Source organism: Sturnira hondurensis, unplaced genomic scaffold (genome assembly GCF_014824575.4).
Source record: "Sturnira hondurensis isolate 20B ecotype Veracruz unplaced genomic scaffold, ASM1482457v3 Scaffold0020642, whole genome shotgun sequence".
Taxonomy (NCBI): Eukaryota; Metazoa; Chordata; class Mammalia; order Chiroptera; family Phyllostomidae; genus Sturnira; species Sturnira hondurensis.
In genome coordinates this window covers 4802808-4824356 of record NW_028093273.1, presented here as the reverse complement: position 1 = coordinate 4824356, position 21549 = coordinate 4802808, and positions in this window count along the sequence as shown.

The following is a 21549-nucleotide window of genomic DNA, read 5'->3' as shown; positions in this document are numbered from 1 at the left end:
GTCCCATGGACTTCTCAATCTTGTCCTCTAAAGCACAGGGCCCAGAGGCCTCATTGTCTGCATTTAATGGAGGGACCAGAAAAAGATGTAAAGTTTAAGAAACATCACCTTTTTACCAATGTGTAGAGAGGCTATACAGAAAGATCAGACCTAAGCATGCCTTGTATATGGACACACACACACACACACACACAGACACACACAAAGGATACCTCTGACCAAGGTCCAAATACCATAACAAAATTCTGTTGTTATGAAAAGATAATATTAGAGGGACCATAAAAAAGACTCCAGCTCTTCTAACATACTAATTTCAGAAGAGTTCCAGTCACTTTTTTTCTTTTTCTCTGATTGACCAAAGTGTTAGCAGACGGAATCCCCTTTATCTGTCCACTGCCTAACTAGGTCTGATAGAAGACGCACAGTTTTTCCAGAATGCAAACAGACCTCAGTGAATCAAACTAACTCCACTGTGAATGTTCAACACAATCTCAGTGCAAGACATTCCTTGCCTCCCTAGATTCACCCAGCAGCTCTGATTTCTCTTTATAGAACCATTGCTTTAGGTATGTGTAGTGTGTGTGTGTGTGTGAGATAGAGAGAGAGGGAGGGAGGGGGAGAGAGGGAGGGAGGGGGAGAGAGAGAGGCAGCAAGGGTGAGAGGAGAAACAAAAAATGCTCTGAATAGGGTCGTTTCCTTCTTCTCTCTGCATTTTCCCTGCAGGATCACAAAGCTGAGTATCAGAGGAGCTGATTTCCAGTGCTGAAATGCAGTATGTGCCCAGCCACATGGATAAGTCACTCAGTGTCTCTATTTTTAGTTTCCTTTTTTGCAAGATGGGAGTAGCATGTTGAATCCAATGAAATGTGAGTGGGGTTTGAAAAACAAAGGAGGCTAGGATGCTGAGAATGCCTCTATGACTTCCTACTGTTGTCCTCTTTGTTTCTCCTTTAATTGGAATGCTGGAGTAGGAAGAAAGGGTGATGGCAGGCAGAATCCTGGACAGTGGAGCCCATTTTTTTTCCAGGACAGTTGTTTCGTCTGGTATAGATGGCTTTCTTTTCAGGATCACACAAGTATATCATGATGCTCTGTCAAGTCCAGATAAATTCTTATAAGTCTTTGAATCCTCTTTATTTTATCTTTCTCTCACTAAGTCAATTCTTTGTCCAGGTGTATTCTTACCTCCTGGCTGTGGTATGTACTGGTCGCCATTGTGAGAGCTGTATCTGTTAACATGATGTTTGTTCTGAACAAGCCTCTCGCTAGCTAGCCTTGGGACTTCTGTGGTGCTCTAATCGCACAGACAGGGCCTACGTTTTCTCCAGAGATTCCGCAGGGGACAGATCAGCACTCAGTAATCTCCTCAAATGGTGGAATGTAATGCTGAGTGAATGAAATTGTTTTGAGGCAGTCTTTTAAAAAAGTTTTCTTTTGACTGATTTGAGGGGGGAGGGGAAAAGAGAAAAGCATCAATTTGTTGTTGCACTTATGCATTCATTGCTTAATTCTTTTAAAAATTATTTATTGATTTTTAGGGAGAAAGAGGAAGAGGTTGTTGGAGGGGGAGAGAGAGAGAGAAAGAAATGTCAATTTGTTGTTCCACTTACTTATGCATTCACTTGTGGCTTCTTATATGTGCCCTGACTGGATATCAAACCAGCAATGTTGATGTATCAGGACAGCACTCTAAAAAAGTGAGCTACCCAGCCAGGGAGAAGAAGTCTTAAGAAAAAAGTTATTATTTGATTCTTTTCTTCTAACTCAGTATGAGTTTCCCTTGTCTGCTTTGTAAGCATCAAAATATAGAGTGGAAAAGAAGTGAAAATTCAAATTCTGGCTTCACAATTTTCTATTTTCTATTGAGTTTTTTCATTCTCTTTGAACCTTAGTTCTTTCATCTGCAAAATAAATTTAATAATATGTTTATCTAGGTTGTTGTGAAGCTTCAAATAAATGTTGTAGAAGTATATGAAAGAACAAGCAGTAATTGACTGAGTATCTCCCAAATGCCCAGCACATTTCAATACAGGGTAGAGCAAAAGTAGATTTACGATTGTTTGTATGGAAAATAATACAATAACTAATAAATAATAATACAAGAATAAACTCTGTTTTGTGTACTCACAACTGTAAACCTACTTTTGTACCACCCTGTATGTATGTTAATATTTTGTTCTGTCTGTCCTATTTTCTCATTTGCACAAACTTTATTGAGCAAGTAGTAATAATACATGTTGGAGAGACACAAAGTGTTTGCAGATATCATACTAAATTGTTACTTGTGTGTGTATGGGGGATAGTGTTGTAGTACTTAGTCTAGCAAGATATCTCACTTTTGATGAATTGGTTTATTTTTCTGCTCTAGTAAAGGAGGTAACAAAGAATCATCTTGCTCATTCTAAGGAGGTTAAATTATCTTTGTCATGCTTATGTTGGTTCTTCCCTCTGGGAGGAGAACGGCTTCCTACCCCTAGATCATCAGGGTATATAGCTAAGGGTGTTGCTGGCAAAACACTTCAGGTGTCTTGTGTTTTGAAGCTAATGGGTCCTTGAGAGGCAATCTGGGTAGTGCACTTAGATGGTGGTTGGTAAACCCTCTTGTTTACCCAAAGTGTGTAGGGAGGCACTTTGCATTTTGGGGATTAATGGGAAATGTTACTTGATCTCAGTGAGGAAAGAAATAATGGATCCCAGAGAAGGTAAGGAAACGGTAGCTCTGAGTCCACGGTGGGCTGTGGCTTGAGTTATTGTGACTGCGCTGTAAGTGGGGCTGGTGTTTGCAGGGGTGGCTGCTCACGGAAAGGCTGACACTCAGAGCTGTAATTCTGGGAGCCGGCAACATTCTGGATCACAAGTACTCTTGAGGGAGCAGGATCATCCTCCCTGGGTGGACCCTGTAGGGACTTGGGTTGGCGCAGGTCAGAGTGACGGTGCAGACGCCACACCCTGCAGTGGTGAAAAGCGGACCCTTCAGACTCCAGGGTCTCTTTTCTTTTTCAAATGATGACGTCAGAATCAACTCACCTCTCTCCCAAACCTTATTGCTATTTTAAAGAAGGTAAGAAGAGGAGGATACCAACCTTCTAGTGATTTGGTACTGGGAGACTGAAGACAGATTTATGTAGAGAAAACAAAGATATGTGATGCTAATTGGACCTTAAAAGTGTGGAGCAATTTGTTTCAGTTATGTGGGCCTGCATCAGTGTTTGCTTAGTTTTTCCTTTCACCCCATATTTCAAGTAAGTTTTTGTTTTACCTTTGGTCTGTGTTCTTTTTATTTTCCATTTAAAAAGAGAGAGAGAGAGAAAGAGACAGAATGGCCTGCCTGGCAGACCAAACAGACTGGGGAGACAGGACATGTTGTTATTGTCAGTTATTACTTGTCTTTCTCTAGTGCTGGCCTGGGTAATGACCTGTGTCTAAGCCTTTGCTGGGGAAGCACCCTGAAGACCACGTGAGCAGCTGTGCCTTGCTGCTTTCCCTCATGTGTCTCAGGGCCAACACTTCGGGATGAATATTTTTCATTCCTCATCCAAGAAAACATACTGCATTGTTAATATATATTTTTTCTATTAAGTTGCAAATTGCACTGTCTTATTGGGCATATTTACATTGGTATTGTTAAATATATTAGGTCTCCTAGGAAGGATATGTCTGAAACACAAGTAAGTGGGATTATTTTGTGAATAAATGATTAGGCTACAAATAACATTGGCTAGCAACAGGAGAAAGAATGCCTTCCCACAAATAAAATATCAATTGCAAAGTGGCAAGGCAGGGCTGGTCTATGCTGGCTGGGGCGTAATGAATGATCCTATTCGCAGTTGTTTCTAAAACATAAGTACTTTCAAATCAGTGGTGCAGTGTTTTGTCCCAGGAGAAAAGTAAGAATTTCTAAAGACCGTCTCACTTTCCAAGTACAAATTGTTCAAAAATGAACATTGTATCCTGCATGCTGGGCTGGACAAGTTGTGCCATTTAAGAAGAGTGTAGACTTGACATTAACTCAAAATGTCAGTGACGTGAAGGGAAGGGGGTGGGGGGAGGAAGAAGAGAGTATGGAGGGCATAAATGGTGATGGAAGGAGACTTGACTTGGGGTGGTGAACAGACAATCTAACATACAGATGATGTATTATACAATTGTACACCTGAAACCTATATGATTTTATTAACCAATGTCACTCTAATAAACTCAATAAGAAAGAGAAGAAAAAGTCAGTGATGTGGCCCTAATCTATTATGTGATCTCAAGCCACAGAAACTTTTCTTTTTTGTTGTTGTTGTTTTTTAAAAGATTTTATTTATTTATATTTAGAAAGGAAGGGAAGGGGAGAGGAAGAGAAATATCAATGTATGGTTGCCTCTCATGTGTCCCCTGCTGGGAACTGGCCTGCAACCCAGGCATGTGCCCTGACTGGGAATCGAACCGCGATCCTCTGGTTCACAGGCCCCTGCTCAATCCACTGAGCTACACCAGCCAGGGCTTGTTGTTGTTTTTAATGTGTATGATATTGGACTTTGGAAAATGTCCTTTTCACAACTCTACAAAATCTGTTCATTGATGGAGGCAGAAAAAATTATTTTAGGACTTTCATAGGTGTCATTTAAGTCTGTGAGATACAAAGCTTGGATTCTTTTGTCTTCTTCATCTTTCCAAATGCTCAGTGTTAGTTTTGAAGAGCTATAGGTTTGCAGGCTTGGGTTCTACACCTCTGAGTGAGTATACATTTCCCTCCTCACCTCTAGGAGCTGAGACCAGATGAGTAGCTCCAGGAGTGCACATCCCAGGAGAGCACCACACAGCCTGGGATGCCAGCATCTGAATGCTGGGCTGTTCCACAATGATTTGGGATGGATAGTTTTACCTTCTCTGCTTGGAACACCAAGGAGTTCATAGGACTGAAAAAATGAGATATCAAGATTTCAATAGTTTTACTTTTAGAATAGAAAAATACAAAATAAGCAAACACATTTTTTTTCTCTTTTTAAGTGTCTTATTCTCTTCTTCCTCTCCATGCTATGTGCTGGGGTAGATGAAAGCAGAATAAAGGAAAGAGGTCATTGTTATTCATTAATCTCCTCCTATATGCCAGGTGCTATACCAGATCCTAAAGGATAAGATTTTATTTAATTCCTACAATACGTCTTTGAGGCAGCTCAATTATATTCCCTATTTCATAGATGAAAAAACTGAGTTTTAGAGCATTGTTATAACTTGTCACTTTTTCTCCAGTGACTCTAATCTGTCACTTCTCCAATGATTTACTTTTATCCCCTTTATTTTCCTGATGATCAACATTTCTAAATCTTTCCTCTTTGTTGCCCTATTCCTCTCCAATTTTGCTGGTTGCTAGCCAATAATAAATTTATTTCCATTAGAGTGCTTAGGGGCAGACAAGGAAATAACATTTTAACATTTGGGCATATAATCTACATTTTATAATGTATTTTCCATGGCAGACTAGATGTGGGGACCAATTCTAGAAAACCATAAAACTAGTCAGGTTCAGTGAACCCACAAGAAGAAAGTGGGTATATCTGGTGATGCCTTAGGAGAGGTTCCCTCTAGTCAATAATGGTGTGTCTTCTTGCATAGAGAATATCATCCTTGCATAAGGATGTTAAATACAGATTTTCCTTCCCTCTCTGGTGTGAAGGCACATAGAAAAAGCCCTTATGAGCATGTAAAGGAATTTTGACCTCCCATAGAACTTCCTAACTGATGTTATTTTTGAACCAGATAGCACTTCATCAAATTGGGTTTGGTAGAAATCCCCAGCTCTTGTCTGTAAGAAGCACCAGTCCCCCATATGCACTGTCAGATTGTTCTGTTTCTAGTGTGAGATGGTATAGATATAAAAATACTTCAGTTTTTACTTTTTTTTTAGATAGATGGTATGAATGTTGTCTCTGAATTTCACATGTTCTCTGCCAAAAACAAACAAACCCCAAAAGAAAGAAAGAAATGAAGAAGGAAGGAAGGAAGGAAGGAAGGAAGGAAGGAAGGAAGGAAGGAAGGAAGGAAGGAAGGAAGGAGAAAACAAAGAAAAGAGGTCTCTACTGGCTGTCTAAAAGATAGGTTTTAGCTGTCAAAAAGAAAGAAACTCTTTATCACTGACTGCACTTTCCTCCCAAACCCCTTGAAGTGAACTTCTGCATGGAAACAGCATTTATTAAACAGAGGGACTCTCTCCACCCTAGAGCGTAGGAGCAACATCAGGAGGAGTAGAATCTTGTCCTGCCCTGTAGATGGCTAACTGGGTTCCCACCATCCGCACTCATCTTCCTCTAATCCAGTGGTCCACAGACCTGAGTATGCATCAGAGTCCCCTGGAGGGCTCGTTAGAAACACAGATTGCTGGGCCCACCTCCAGAGTTCCTGACATAGGAGGTCTGGGGTGGGGCTTGAGAATCTGCATTTCTAACTAGTTTCCACGTGATGTTGATGGTACTTTTGGGAACCCGCTTTGAGAAGTATTGCTCTAATATATTTGCAGGCAGCATCCAGAGTAATCTTGACGTATGTAAATCTGATCATATCATATTCTTACTTATACCCTTGCTTTGCTTTTCCATTGCACTTGAAGTCAAATGCTTGTTTGTGCCTGTACAGCCTTGTGTGGTTGCCCTCTGCCTGCTTCTTCAATCTTATCTCCTCCTGCTTCCTCCTCTTATTTGCAAGGTGAAGGCCCTCTGACCTTCCCTCAGGTTGTCCTAGAAAGCAGAGAGAGAGCACTTTGTTCAAGACCTCAAGTTTCTCCTCTGTTGTCTGAGTGATTTTTTTCTCAGCCTTCAGGTCTCAGGTCCAGTGGCCCCTCCTCCAGAAACTTTACTGAAAGTACCACCCAATGCAGTACCCCCTGCCTCACTGCAGTCACTCTGTTATAATGCCTTTCCCTCTATAGCAGTATCACCATCTGAAATAGAAAGGCAAAGGCTTATCTCTGTCTAGAGGATAAGCTCTATGAATATGACAGGATCATATTCCTCTCAGAGCTATAACCCTAGTACCCACAAATGTGTTAGCTATTTTGTAGGTTAATTTTTGTTGAACAAAGCAGTGGGCTTAAACAAGGAGTCCGAATTATACTTCCTAACTAGGGCAGACTTTGAACTTAGGTAACCAATCAATAAAAATAAGCGAATCCTTTCTAATGTTACTTCACACCATAAGCAAGAGCAACCTAGAGAGACCAGGCTGGACACAGGAACATTTGAATCCATGATGATACTTGTGCTGAGTTTCCATCACACAAGAAAAGTCTAGCAACCCAAAGCAGGGAGGCTTTGAGCAGCAAGATGATCTTTTCCCAGGGTTGATCCTCCAGCCATGATGCATCTTGAAGTCTGTATGGTATTTAGGAGGAGTGTACTTCAAAACTAGTGACAACACTCAGCCTTCTTTTGTGGCCCTGGGAAAAGACAGGTCTCATCCTGCTGGGCAGGCTACTTTGCTCCTAAGCAAGGAGAAGGCCAGCGTTCATGTGCATGACTGTCACCAAATGGTATTCAGACTGGGGCTTTGGCACTTCACTCCAGCAAGGAGGACATGAAAAGTCAACATTGTGTGGGACCCTTTGATTTTTGCCTTAACTTCCAACAGATTTCTATGTGTCTTTTTGATACATTATTTTGAAATATTTTGGAGATTTTCCAGTGTTCTTGAGTCTCCCTAAAGCCCAATGAAACAAGACTTCTGGCCAAGATGGAGATGTAGGTAGACACACTGTGCCTCCTCGCACAACCAAAAGAAGGACAACAACAAATTTAAAAACAAAAAACAACCAGAACTGCCAGAAAATTGAACTGTATGGAAGTCTGACAACCAAGGAGTTAAAGAAGAAATATTCATCTAGACCGGTAGGAGGGTGGAGAGGACTCCGGCTAAGGAGGCAGCTGGAGGACCGGGTGAGGCAGTGGCTTGCAGACTGGGCAGTCCCATATTTTCGTGCAGATAAATCAGGAGGAACAACCAGGTAATGAGACAGACCACATAAGTTAGGGTTCCAGTGTGGGGAAACAAAGCCTCAAAGCCTCTGATTGAAAACTCCTGTGGGGGTTGAGGCAGCAGAGAGAGAAACTCCCAGCCTCACAGGAGAGTTTGTCAGAGAGACTCACATGGTCCTAGAATGTACACAAACCCACCCACTGGGAATCAGCACCAGAAGGGCCCAGTTTGCTTGTGGGTAGTGAGTGGGGGAAGTGACTGAAAACAGGCAGAGAGAGGAGCAAGCGGCACTGTTCCCTCTCAGACCCCTCCCCCACATATAGCATCACAATGCAGTGACAATGCAGTTGGGGTTGTCCCCCCCAACAACTAAGGCTCTGTCCCTTACTATGTAACAAGTACTCCAAGACAAAAAAAAAAGACCCAAATTAAAGAACAGTTCAAAGCTCCAGAAAAAATACAACTAAGCGACAAAGAGATAGCCAACCTATCATATGGCACAGTTCAAAACACTGGTTATCTAGATGCCCCGGGAACTCACTGGGTACTTCAACAGCATAAAAAAGACCCACCAGCAATGAAGGTTGCGTTATGTGAAGTAAAGGAAAATCTACAGGGAAGCAACAGTGAAGGGGAGGAAACCAGGACTCAAATCAGTGATTTGGAGCAGAAGGAAGAAAGAAGCATTCAACCAGAACAAAATGAAGAAACAAGAATTTAAAAAATGAGGAGAGGCTTAGGAACCTCCAGGACATCTTTAAATGTTCCAACATCCAAATCATAGGGGAGCCAGAAGGAGAAGAGGAAGAGCAAGACATTGAAAACTTATTTGAAAAAAAAAATAAAGAACTTCCCCAATCTGGCAAAGGAAATAGGCTTCCAGGAAGTCCAGGAAGCTCAGAGAGTCCCAAAGCAGTTGGACCCAAGGAGAAACACACTAAGGTGTATTATAATTACATTAGCCAAGATGAAAGATAAGGAGAGACTCTTAAAAGCAGCAAAAGAAAAGGAAAAAGTTATGTATGAAGGAGTTCCCATTAGACTATCAGGCGATTTCTCAAAAGAAACCTTGCAGGCAAGGAAGGGCTGGAAAGAAGTATTCCAAGTCATGAAAGCCAAGGACCTACATCCAAGATTGCTCTATCCAGCAAAGCTATCATTTCAAATGGAAGGGCAGATAAAGTGCTTCTCAGATAAGGTCAAGTTAAAAGAGTTCATCATTACCAAGCTTTTATTATATGAAATTTTAAAGGAACTTATCTAAGAAAAAGAAGATAAAAAATGTGAACAGTAAAATGACAACAAACTCACAGTTATTAACAACGAAACCTAAAAAGAAAAAACAACTAAGCAAACAATTAGAACAGTAACAGAACCACAGAAATGGAGATCACATGGAGAGTTATCAGTGGGGGACTGGAATGAGGGGGAAAGATACAGAGAATAAGTAGCATAAATGGTAGGTAGGAAATAGACATGGGAAGGTTAAGAATAGTATAGGAAATGTAGAAGCCAAAGAACTTATATGTATAACCCATGGACATGAACTAAAGGGAAGGAATGTGGATGGGAGGGGTGTGCAGGGTGGAGGGGAATAAAGGGAGACAAATGGGACAACTGTAATAGCATAATCAATAAAATATATTTTAAAAAATACAATGGAAGGAAAAAGTGATTCTCCCACCCAGGCGCCCTCCGAGATCTGCAGGATTTCTCTCACTCCTTCCTCTCTAGTAGCATTACTGATAGAACGCAGGTGTAGCCTGCGCCAGATCAAGTGACTCTAAAACAGTTGTCTAGTATCAGAGTCTCACGTTAGAGAAACTGCTGAAAAAAATCCTATTTTCCAGTACCCAGCTCACTTCAGATGAGCTGAATCTGATCTAGGCTTGACCCAGGGAAAACACATACTGGAATATGGTCTGGGATCCTCTAGTCTAGCACCAAGAAAGAATGAGTAGCTTCAGCTCAATCTAGAAATGGGCACTTTTCTGGAAGAGGATCCATTTTTTTAGGTGATAATTCTTCTGGAAAGAAGTTCTAGTGCTAGTTGTATCTATAAAAGTAATAGACACCCATGTGCAATTCCAGGGGGCACTGTTCAAGTTGTAATTGATCAAAATGGCACCTCCAGGAAGAACATGAGGATCAGGGTGACAGTGCTCTCGGGTTTGTCGGTAGTCCCAAGACAGTTAGTTTTATGGTCATCTTGACTGGGCTAAGAGATGCCAGAAAACTGGTAGAACATTACTCCTGGGTGTATCTGTGAGGGAGTCTCTGGAAGAGATTAGCAGTTAAATTTATCGACTGAGTAAAGAAGATTGTCCTCACTGTCGTGGGTAGGTACCATCCAACATGTTGAGGGTCTGAGTAGAACAAAAAGGTGGAGGAAGGGAGGAGTCTGTCTTTCTTCTTTAACTGAGACATCCATTTTCTGCCCTCAAAAGGGCAAGGAAGGTTTAGTCTCCCTTAAAATAAATAATAACTCCATCACCCATTTTAATAAGTTAAAGAACTGTAAATAGAGTTAGATAAATAGTTTAGACTTATGCATCTGCATAAGAGTCATTGTGGCTATTAATAACACACAGAGGTTTGAAAGATGGGGCAGAACGGGACTCTCCCTTTTAATTCTTCTACTTCCTTCCCAGCTAAGCCCACCATTTTGGTGGGCTTAAAAACAAAAGCTCATAATGAGATGGGCACTATAAACTCTTTTTCTAACTCTAAAGATCTTGCTATGGAAAATAGAAAGTTTTTTGTTTGTTTGTTCTTGTTTTTTTCCTAATCATATAAACTCATACAACTTTGAGGAAGAAAGAAATTATTTATCGAGTACCTATTATTTTCTTGGAGCTGTGCCTGGACCTTTCAAAATCGTTACCTCATTTAATACTTATATTAACTGTTTAACTCATTTAATACTTATATCAACTGTTTAACTCAGTTTATAAACAGACAAAGCTGAGGGTCAAGAGAGGTTCAGTCTTTTGCCAGAAGTCATCCAAGTGGTGATACTAGTAAGAATAATAACAAGAAGCCTACTTGACATTTATTGAGCCCTTAACTATGTGCCAGGCACAATTGATGGCAAGAACTTTCCAGTTTTTACTCATTTAAGTGACAGAGGCTGGATTCAAATCTAATTGCTTGATCTCTGACTGCCATCTGTCATTTGTAGGTGATGAAACGGGGTCAGGTTTGATGACCTGCCCCACGTCACACAGCTACTCAACACCAGAGCTGGCTTCGGACCAGAAGCCATATCAGTGCTGTTTCTAATTCCTGTTATTTGCTATCCTGACTTTGGGAGAAGAATTACAAGCACTGTTTAACTGGGGAACAACTTCAAGAAATCCTGGGAATAGCTCCTTCAGAAGGAGCACTTAGCGAACTCTGAATCTGTTTCATGAACTGGCGTTTGCTTCCTTTCAATGTCACATCAACCAGAGCCATCTGGGCCAAGCATAGAGAGACAATAAACCAATTACTTTGGATGTCATTTCAACTCTCAAATGGAATACATGTGACTTTATAACTACACTGTTCTGAATGCCGTTTTGATAACCCTGTGGATGATTTTTAAAGTATTTTTATTTATATTACAAGGCATGTTTTTTATGGCTACAGCAGGCATGTCTGACTTATAGGAAGCCACCACATCATAAGAGAATCGTAAAGCTGAGGCATGAAGTCCTTGTCTAGGAAGAGTCGGGATATTTTCCCGGTTACACATTCTGTCTCATCATTAATTCTTTCTGGTTTTGAGTAAATGCCATTGACTGTCAGACCAAGGCCGTGCATCAACTTGAGCTATGCGGCTCACTCTTTCCTTGCCTTTCATTTCTTTACTCTTGCTTCTTCTAGGATCACGGTGGTAACAAAGGGTGATTTTCATTGTATGATGCTTTCTGGGTATCAGAGCTAAACAGAGCATGCACAAACAAATTCAATTTTTCTTTCTACTTTCCTGCTGGAGTCAAGAAGAATTTATATTTGGAATCAATCTGTGGCATGTCACAAAAGAATTAAACAGAGGGTTTAGGAACCTGATGATAAAAACGTCCTCTCCTCTCTTAGGTGCAGCTTTGTCTAAAGTGACGATAAGCAGGGGGACTTGCCGTGAGCAGGCATTCACCCCCCTGCCATGTAACCCAAGAGTCAACTGTTTTTATAAGTCAGATTGTACGATGAATTAAACCAATGTTATTTATTTGCTTTCAGCACAAGAAAGTGAAATCCCTCTGATTTTAAGGTGGTTAGTGCAGTATTTTGGAAGAAATGCCACTCTGAAATATTATCCTTTTGGTGCTTTGGAGCACATCACTGCCCTGGTTTCAGAGAAATCAAACATGGCATACAAGCACACACGCTCACACGTGTTTTATTAGTCAGGCCCTCCCCTCTCCCCAGCACACGGCAGGGAGATATAGACAGTAAAATGCTGTCTACACAGTCCAGCGGCTTTCACTGTGGGCTTCTATCAGTATTTACTACCGATGGGCCCTGGGGCTCCTTGCAAGACTACCCTGGCCTCTAATCAAAACGCTTTGCATTCTGACCGATTCCAACGCTATTCAATTTCCTGACCATGGAAAAAGATTTTCAGTAAATTTCCCCTTCATAAAACTGGAATTGCAATAAATAAATGTTTCCTTCTCACCACCTCTACCCCCAAGCACCTCCTGGTATCAGGGAGGATTCAGTAATATTTCTGAGAGACTGTGTACCTAGGATTATCTCTTGTAAATGTGGTGAAGTTCAGGTCATATGGTTTTTTTCTGCTCTAAGGATTTATTCCTTGGATTGAAGCCTGGCTCTGACCTCTCAGGGATTTAAGTCCTTATCCCTTGACACAGTGCCTGAATCAGAAATGTTCGACCTCTTCATTTTACCAAAAGTCAAGCTTACTACATTTTGCGTAGTCAGTTTTGATACTCTCTATCCTACCTTCCATTTACGTTTGTTACCTCTTGAATCTGGGGAATATCGGAAATGAGACCTGATATTTGCATTTCTATTTTTTTGGTTCTGTGCTTGTTTCCTGCCCCTACACTGATGGTGGGCAGAGGGGCTTGAAAAGAGACAAATGATGGACCCTTTTCAGTCCTTCTTGTAGCAGAAGACCAAATTGTTGAAAGTAAGATAATACCTTCCAAACATGACGTGTGGTTGTCTTGATTTCTTGGTTGGCCTTTTTTCTTTTCTTTTTTTTTAAGATTTTATTTATTTATCTGTAGAGGGGAAGGGAAGAAGAGAAGGAGAAAAGGAGAGAAATATCAATGTATGGTTGCCTCTCGTGAGTCCCCTGCTGGGAACTGGCCTGCAACCCAGGCATGTGCCCTGACTGGGAATCGAACAGCAATACTCTGGTTCGCAGGCTGGAGCTCAATCCACTGACCCAAACCAGCCAGAGCTCTGGCCTTTTTTTTTTTTTTTGAGTGAGGACAAGCTACAGTGATGTTTGAACTCTCAAAGGACCTAGGGATAGTCAAAGATGCACAGATAGACGTGGGGATGTTCAAGGTTGGGGTCCCGGACTGGAGAATCACGTGGAAGCAGGCTGAACTCTGTGGGTTCCCAGAGTGTCAAAGCCACGATGTTCATAGTTTTCGATATTCTCCTGCTGCTCTCCTTGCCTTGGGCCTTATCCGTTGGCCTCTGAATAATGCAAATGGGATAACAGTCATTCTGCTGCTTAAAATTCTGCTTCATTGCCTTAGGCCATGACACCAAATTCTTAACTAGACCTTAAAAGGCCTTACATTGTCTTGTCCTCCTAATTGTCCAACCTCATTCCACTTCCCCCCTTTCTTTTTTTTTTTACTTCTCTCCAGTCACATTAACTAACTTTAATTTCCTTGAATTTGCCAAGTTCCTTCCTGCTACAATATCTCTGGCCGTGCTATTTTTCTTGCCTGGAGAGCTGTTTGTCTATTTGACTCTCACGAATCCTTCAAGTTTTAGTTTCAATGTCACTTTCTCAGAAGGGCCTTTCCTGTCAGTCCATTTCAGAGCACTGTGATCTTTTTTGTAGTTGTGTTTTTTTTTTTTTTAGTTGAGAATTGGTATTTGTCTTAATTGTTGGATTGGGAAATTTGTGAAGATAGGATGATATTGGTTGTGCTCCCTACCGAGCCTCCGATAACCACCAAGTAACAGATCCTCAAACTCTGTGTATGTGTGTGTCTTAGGGTCAGAATCAAGATGAGCTGTTCAGACTCATGTCACATATAGCCAGGACCAAGAAATGAGGTACAACCAGGTAAGCGATTAGATACCAGGAGACCCTGTTGTTCAGGAGCGAGGTCGTACCTCAAGGACCAGGACAAGACTGGGAAATGTGGGCATGCTCAATGCAGAGGAAGAACCCAGAGAAACACTGGGGGAAGCTGGTGGTGCCACACAGGGTCAGGGCCTTAGCAAAAGAGCAGGTCGGGAACACATGGCACCGGCGACAAGGAGCACAAAACAGAAGCAGGGTTGTGACTCGAAAACAAAGATTCTTGGGTGAGAGCATTTGGATTTCACTGCAATGATTCAATTTCTGTGGCCTTTCAGAGGTCCTCCTATAACCAATGCTAGGCCCAGCAAGCCCCAACATCCCTTTTGACCTATCAGCTACCTGGAACGTCTGCACTGGATCGCTCACCTTGACTGCGGAAACTGTCAGTGCATCCCTCATCCCCACTAGCACATGCTGTGCAACGCTGCACGCCAAGTTGTGGCATTCACTGTGCAGTTTGCAATTATGACAGCTCCCTTCTGTTCCCAGAGGCATTTAGGTTGGGCGATAGAACACTCTCAGCTATTTTAAATGAGTTGTATTGGATTCAAAGATCCTGGAGCTGAAAAGCCCACACAAGTAACAAAGAAAGAAGAAAAATCATTCCAGGCTGCTTTGACAGAATGACTTTTTGCTTTGTGAGGGCTGTGCAGACTTATGGGGGGGGGTATGGTAAAAAGGAGTGGTCTGGCATTTTCCTGGGTTCACGGGACAAAGGCTGTTTGAATAGGACCTTCTAGATCATTTTCAAATTATTTACCGTTCTTGGATAGAGTTGGCTTTGAATGAGTGGATTCCTATTATCATTACTGATTCATCCATTTTTTCAAGATTGCTTTTTCAAGTGTTCCTAAAGGAGGCAAAGACAGAAAAACTAAGATAAGATCCCTTTTCTCCTCATTTCTCCTTTTATTTTAGAATATATGCTCAGGAGAAGGAAAGCTTCCCCCTTCTGACATAAAACTGGCCAGTGAAGTGCCTCTCACATCCCGTGGCCCTACCTTTGGCCTGTGTGGACTCTTTCTGGGAAAACAGCATCCCTTATAAAAGGAAATAGGCAATGAGATGTGAACTAGGGTGGACTTTCCAGTGAAAGTTTCTATGGATGAGTCACTGTAGCAAACCCAGAGTGGGGGTTAAGGGGGAAAGCAACTGTTATACTTTGGCCCTCAGTGAGCTCAAAGCCATAGGGACTGGAGGCTGGAGGCCGAATAGGGTGGCCTAGCAGAGTTGGACACCCCATCCATAGCCTAAGACGCACCTGGGGGGCGCTGCTTGTCCTGATGTACTGCCACCAACTGAAACATTATGAAACAATGTGGCAGGTGAGCACTGAGGACTCAGCTCACTGGCCCCCGCCTGTGAAAACAGGCTTGAAGGGGGTGATGGGATCACTGCGTATTTCAAAAGAAAGGTGACAGTGTTTAAATAGAAGGTAATGATGCCTGCCTGAGTTCTAGTTGGCAGGGCGCATGGAAGGAATGACAGATCCTCAGTTTCACACATTAACCCAGAAGGAAGGAAGAGATACAGCGATTATTTCTGGAAGTAGTATGCATTATTTATTTGCTGCGGATTCATCAGGATATTACACTGTGTGCTTATGGAATGCTTCTTAATGAAAAGCCCCACGAGTAGATGGATGCCCTCATTTTTAAAATCATTTAATGCATGGCTTTCCAGCGAGCACAAGTTCAGCAAATGATTTTGGTCTTTAGGGGCAGAACCAGGAAATTTTATTTATAGGTGTTTGTCTATATTCAGGTACTTGCAGTTTGGTTTTCCTTTTCTCCTTCTTCCCTCTCTTCTTAGCTGCTCCTGAAAACAGTCCAGCCTGAGGAAGCCCCCTTGGTTCTTCCTCGGGGAGGCAACAGTCATTTCGTCAGCAATTCCGCGTGTCAGGAGAAAATTACGCAGAAGCAGAGTAAACAGGACAATAACCAGGAGCCTATTTTGAAGTTCTTTATTGAATAGTAGGAGCAGGCAACGCTTCCTCCTTCTGCTCACAAGGAGATCTCCTTTACACATACCTTCCAGAGCCACCCTTCCCTACAACTTGTCTGGGTGCTCGCAAGGGAATTTTCAACATCTTCTCACCCAAGCATACTTTTTTTATTAAAAAAAAAACCGCACACACACACAAAAAACCCAAACCAGCTATAAAATGGCAACTGAGCACACAGAGTACAGAGCTACTTGGAAATTACACTCCTTGCCAGAGCGGCTGGCCCAGCCCAGACTATTTGAGGGTTTATAAACCGCACGTTGTTGGACTCTCAGGGTGAGAGGAAATTTCTTAACCAAGGGCTCCTCACGGAAAACATTGTTTCTGTAACAGTCTGAGGTCAGACTCTGGGACTAGCTAGCAAGAATTCCACTGGCAGCGTTCAATTGTCTTGAGGTTATAATAGGAGAAAGGAATCCTTTTCCCCCTCTCTGCCCTCCAAGATTCAGGGGGACCTGGATTCTGAAGAATTTTGTCTGCCTCAGCCATTTTTGAAGTGTTCACAGAAGCAGACAGTATGAACTGCAGCTGAGGTTGTCCTTGTGGTTAAAAAAAGAAAATAAAAGTCTTAGGCCTGAGGAAACACAATTTTTAAAAATAATTCTCAGAAATATTACTAAGTAGGATAAGAGAAATCGAGGCTCAGAGGAGCTGCGGGCCTCCAAAGACCTCGCCCGTGCGTTCAGGAAAAGATAGAGCGTTACGTGTTATGGTTTCCAGGGTAGTTGTTCACTATGGACCAGTCCCACCAGGACATTCTTTGAACCATTCAAAGTAAAATCCTTAGGAGACCATAGTCATAGGCGTTACTCGAATCACAAGGGCAACTTTTGAACGCAACTGTTTTCAATTCTACTTTAAAGAAGTTAAGAAGAAATAAATCTTAGCAAATTTGAGGCTAAGAAAATCCAAATGCAAGGAACTAGTGAAAAGTCAGCATTTGTGTTGCCGGTCTCTAGCAGAACTAATAAGTAGAGACAAGGGTCGGATCGAATCTTTATGGGAGTTTTATTCAGATGACCAGCAATCTGGGAAGACAGCGGGTTATGTACCCTACAAACTGTCTTACATTTCATTTCAAGCCGACCTTTTTTATAAGGTGGGAAAAGTGTAGATAAGGGGTTTAGAATTCAGGGAAAATGTTAAGCAGATAAAAGCTGCAGTCTGGCAGTTTTCCTAGCATCCTCTTATTTGTTGACCCTGATTCTTTGTGTCCTGGGTGATTCTTTATCCCTGTCCTGGGCTGCAGGAGCCTCTCCCTGGAGCACAATGGCTCAGATACCATCTTCATTGCTTTCAGTCCCCTTGGGACACAAAGGTGTCCAATTGCTTGTGCTCTCCTGGAGTCAGGGTAGATCGTACCTTCAGTTCCTCAAACAATAGCTTTTTACATGCATTAATTACTAAGCCTATTAACTATAACTTAAAACTAGGAATTTTCCAACTCTTGAGTTCCCCCATCACTAAGGTAGTTGTGTGAGGTGGGTCAGGGGAGGCGCTGCACGGTCACCTGGGAATGAAGGTAAAGTAGCAAAAGACGTATCTCTGACTCAACTTGCAAACCTCTTCCTTGTTTTTCTCTCTAAAGTTTCTAACTCTTAACATCACCTTCTAGAGGATGAGTAAGTGGAAGAGGAAGAAGGCCCACCCAATCAGAGGCATCTGGGGTTTCGCACACAGTGCCTTTGGGGCTGGTTTCAGTGTCTGCCTCAAGAGTAGGTCACTGCGAGATGGCAGAGGTCTTCCTGTGGTTCAGAGCTGCACACTGGTACAAAGTGGGCAACCAACCAGCCCCTGCTGGATGAAAATATGAGGGGCATGAGGAGTCTGTGGGGAGGAGAGCAAGGAGAGAGCTCTGAAAAAATCATCTGATTTAGTGACTTGATTCTGTTGAATAATGGGTTTGCGGAATCAAAGAAGTGGCAGAGGTTTAGAAATATTTTATTTTTTTAATCTTAATTTTGCCCCAATTTTATGTCTCTCTGATCTTGCCCCAGTAAGGATTTTTTAAGTTTAAATATGAAAGCCCTTGGTTTTTAGAATCAACTGTTTTCCTTCAGTTACTCTTTCACATACAACACCCGCCCCCCAACCCCCAAATAGGCTGCAGATTTGGGTGCTGAGGAAAGACAGAGTCTTAGAATGAGGTGACCAGAGATGAAAGGTTGGAGACGCCCCTTGGAGGGTGTTGCTCTAAATAGCTCTCATCTTCCCTATCCCCTCATACTTCAGTCCATGTTTGTTGGTGAAAGCAGGGTCTAAACTATCTTTACAACTGGGTGCTATGTCTAGGGAAGTGATAAAAGTCCACCTGGACATTCTCAAAGATAATCAGACAAGGATTATGTGTGTGAAGCCTAGAGAGGGCAAAAGCTGAAGCCAGGGGGTAACGTTATATGGCTTATTGCCAGGTCCGGAAACCCACTTCAGATAACCAGAACCAGGGACGTAAGCAAAGTCGTAAACGTGCTCTAGATAGTAGCAAATCAAAAACAGGAAAGCTGAGGGCATGAGTAAAGGGAAGGGCCGGGGCTGGAGACGTTATGGAGCTTGGGAGGGATGGTTTAATCCTTTGCACTATGTTGATTTACAGGTGCTTATTAACACTCAGTGCTGATTTTCAAATGCCTTATATAGTACTTGGAGTACAAAGATCAAGAAGTGACCATTTTTACTCTGGACTTTGAAAGACCAAGCTTTTGTGAGTCTATGGTCTTAGATACAAAATACATATGATCTTGTAATAAAATTTTACTGGAAAGAGAGCTGGGTGACTCATTGCATTAGCAATAAACAGTCATTAGACAACTTTTTGAGCCTCTTTTCTCAGAGGTGGGGTGAGTGCAGGGATATGCCACTTGGCATGCCTGCCCACAGTGAGGCTGGTGCACCTGGCATTATGTGAAGAGCTTACTATGGATGACAGTCTGGAGGACAAGGATACTTTCCCCCAGTACCTCTCATCATACTAGCTGGAGGTTAAACAAGACCCCTCCAGAATTAGGGGAGAAAAATAGGCCAACCTTTAAAAAGCCATATTATGGAGAAATGTGACATTAACCATGCTTTTCTACCCTGGATTTGCTACAGTTTAGATTATGTTCATGACTTTAAAAAGTCTCTTTTTCTGCCAGGTGGCTCAGTTGGTTGGAGCACCATTCCATACACCAGAATGCTGCCAGTTCGATTCCTGGCCAGGGCACATGCTTAGGCTGCAGGTTTGGTCCCTGGTTGGGGAGTGTATGGGAGGCAACCAATCACTGTTTCTCTCTGTCTCTCTCTCTCTTCCTCTCTCTCTAAAATCAGTAAACATATCCTTGGGTGAGGATTTTTTAAAAATATAATAAAAGTCTGAAGTTCTAATCATTGAAAAGTATTTCAAACCCTGGCAAGGAGTCTCATCACATAACAGACCTTTGTATTTACCTCTACACAGTTTCACTTTTGCCTTCTCTATGCTGGAAGTTCATTGACATTTTCCAGGACCTGAAGGTGCCTCGTTCTCCCCTTCCCACAAGCTGTGCCTTCTGTGTGAATTGTTCTTGCCTCATCTATTCACTGGCTAATTCTAGTGCATTCTTTGGTCTCTGGGAAGCCTTTCCAAATGTCCAAGATAGGAAAAGAACTCACATCATCCTTCTTTCCTTCAGGCTGAGCACTTAAGACAGTGGATTAGCAAGGCTAGTCTAATTGCCTGGATCCCATACAAGACTATGGAAAGTTATACTTTAGTTATCTGCACCTCAGTGTCCTTATCTGTAAAATAGGGCCATTAGGTGTACTGATCATAGGGTGCATGTGCAGCGCTGGGAGGGTCTCTGGACAGTACTAAATGCTCAACCAATGTCAGCTGCTATTTTTATACTTGAGGGCAGAGATTGTATCTGTCCTTTTTATGCTCTTAGAGCCTGCCACAGAGCTGGTACAGAGTAAGCTGCCAAAGCATATTTGTTGAATATGTGGGAGAAGGTCAAGATCTCGTAAGGGGTAAATCATAGACTTAGGAACACTGATGCCTCTGGTAAGACTCCTGTGGCTTTGCAAATGTTCAGACTCACTCAAGCTGTCTCGCTAACGTGAGGAGGCAACAAGGCCTTTGACCCCAGCACAGGTGCCCCTGGAAGGCTCTGTAGGGAAGACAGGCTCTCTTCTCTCAGCAGCTGGGAGTCTGTTGAACTGCTTATAGGTTTCTACATAATAGACACTGAAGCTTAGGAGAAGCTGAGAGGTACTGGTTCCCATCCCCTCACACAGTGGGTCTTAAGAAAGACATGCAAATGTAAGAAGTAGTAACATGGTCATGTAACAGGAAAAGAGCTTAGCCTTGGAGTCCGACACACCTGGTTTTGCATCTCAGCCATGTAACTATCTGTGACCTAGTTACTAACCTCTCTCAGCCTTGATGTCTTCATCTGTAAGATGGGAATTGTGGGCTTTGGTGTTAGTCAGACCTGAGTTAGAAAATTAGTTTTGCTATTTACTAGTTGTCTGACATTGAGGCTGTTGCATAACCTGTTTGTGCTTCATTTTTTCTCATTAATAAAATGAACATAATAATAGAATCTGATAATAAGGTTTTTGAACAGATTAAATGAGACATATGTAACAGGTTGACACAGTTTAAGTGCTCAATAATGGAAGCCTTCTCTGACTGTAGTGGTGTCATAAATCATTTCTTGAAATACAGCAATTGCACATGATAACAATAATTCTGATTTTTTGAGCAGGAGCTTAAAGCCATGTCTTCCTAATTTCAAACTGCACATTCCTTTTAGGAGACACTTTTATTACCAAGAATGGCAACCCAGCTGAAGACACAGATATCCAATTAGTTTTAACTCTCTGCAGCATTCAGAATTATATTTAATATTCTATTTGCTTTGGTGGTTTTTGGTTAGAAGTGCTTTGTCACGTGGAGAAATACATGAGTGAGTATCTTGTCCTTAATGAACCATGTCTTTAGACATAACATTGTGCAACGTGATCACAAACCATTACGGTGTGTTCTTACGATGGAAAGCAATGGAGCAAGTGATGTTAACATTCCTGGGACTTTGCCCAGTTCAGCTGAATCTCAATAATACTTCCCTCTAGAAAATACCCAAGGAATGGCTGGCTGGTGAGTCTCATTGCCAGCCCAGCTCAACAGTCTTCAGACTACAGTTTTGCATGTTTCATGCTTTGGAACCAAACACCCTTAAATTGTTCCACTTTTAAGTGCTGGATGGCATTCCATCTTGAGATCACACTGAGAGAGGGAAAAAAAACTTTAGCAAATTTTTTGGTTTAGCTGCTTCACATTCCT